Source organism: Gekko japonicus, unplaced genomic scaffold, assembly GCF_001447785.1.
Source record: "Gekko japonicus isolate JY-2015 unplaced genomic scaffold, Gekko_japonicus_V1.1 scaffold6199, whole genome shotgun sequence".
Lineage (NCBI taxonomy): Eukaryota > Metazoa > Chordata > Lepidosauria > Squamata > Gekkonidae > Gekko > Gekko japonicus.
The window spans coordinates 7937-9236 of NW_015176622.1; the positions used below are offsets into that span (position 1 = coordinate 7937).

General features: G+C 57.1%; 1 protein-coding gene across 1 annotated transcript in view; it reads left to right on the plus strand.

Annotated features, from left to right (window-relative positions):
* Positions 1-1300, plus strand: part of LOC107124145 (dual specificity protein kinase CLK3-like) — a gene marked incomplete at its 3' end in the record, with an annotated part of 25873 nt that overhangs the window by 247 nt on the left and 24326 nt on the right. The gene's annotated exons all lie outside the window — the stretch shown is intronic.

Sequence of the window (1300 nt, forward strand, 5' to 3'; positions counted from 1 at the left end):
AGGCTGGGTTATTTTCCTTTCAGGGAAGCAGGCCTTGGCCACGCCCCCTCGTTTGGGCTGCGAGGCGGCTCGTCGCGGTCTGGGGCGGGCGGGCGCGCGTGCGCGTGGCAGCTATCGCGATATTTAGTTCCTGCGCCAGCTCCGTGGCTGTTCTCGCGTGGGGGGGGGAGATCTCGCGATAGGTTACCCCCCACACCTTTTTTCCCCCGCATCCTGCAAGCGACGCGTCGGCCCCGTTTCCTTTCTCTCTTAAGGGGCAGCCGAGGAAGGCCCGGAGGGTCGTGGGTTCGACCTTCGGTCTCCTGCGGGGAAAGGATCTCATCCTAGGAGGCAGGTGAAGGGTAACGATCCTGGAAATGTGTGGGTCGGGGGCCCCCCAAGTGAACGGCGGTTCTCTCTCTCCGTGGGTGGGAGAAACAGAACGTTCTGGAAAGTAGCCCGTTTGGGATAGGCCTTTATGCTTATTTAATCTGATTCGTTTATACCCCGCGTCTTCCTTTCCCCAGTAGGGACCCCAAAACTACTTATACCGTTCTCCTTCCCGCCCCTTTAATCTTCCCACAGGGGTGCCATCCTCCAGGTGGGACCTGGGGAACCCCTGGAATTACAGCTCGTCTCTAGTGTTTCCTCTAGGCTGAGTGAGTGTGAGCCAGCTCACGGTTTTTTTAGCCTCCAGCTCACAGGTTTTTGTCTTAGCTCGGGAAGAAGAAGAAGAAGAGATTGGATTTATACCCCGCCCTTCACTTGGAGTCTCAGAGCGGCTTACAAACTCCTATCCCTTCCCCTCCCCATAACAGACACCCTGTGAGGTGGGTGGGGCTGAGAGAGCTCTGACAGCAACTGCTCTTTTTCAAGGACAGCTGTGCCAGAGCTTGTGACTGACCCAAGGTCACATCAGCAGGTGCAAGTGGAGGAGTGGGGAATCAAACCCGGTTCTCCCAGATTAGAGTCCGTGCACTCAACCACTACACCAAACTGGCTCTCTAGCGAGCTGATTTATGCAGCAGCCAGATCTCTTGCTCAGGAGACTCCACAGCTTAGAGGGAGCATTGCTCCAGACTACAGAGACCAGTTCCTCCTGGAGAAAAATGGCTGCTTGGGAGGGTGGGCTCCAGGGCATTGTACTTTGCTGATGCCAGCCTCCCGGTGGTACCTGGGGATCCCCTGGAATTACAGTTCCTCTCCTGCCTACAGAGATCAGTGCCCCCTGGAGGAAATGGAAGCTTTGGGGGGTGGATTCTGTGGCATTGTGCCCCACTGAGGCTCGTCCTCTCCATCCCCACTGAGGCTCGTCCTCTCC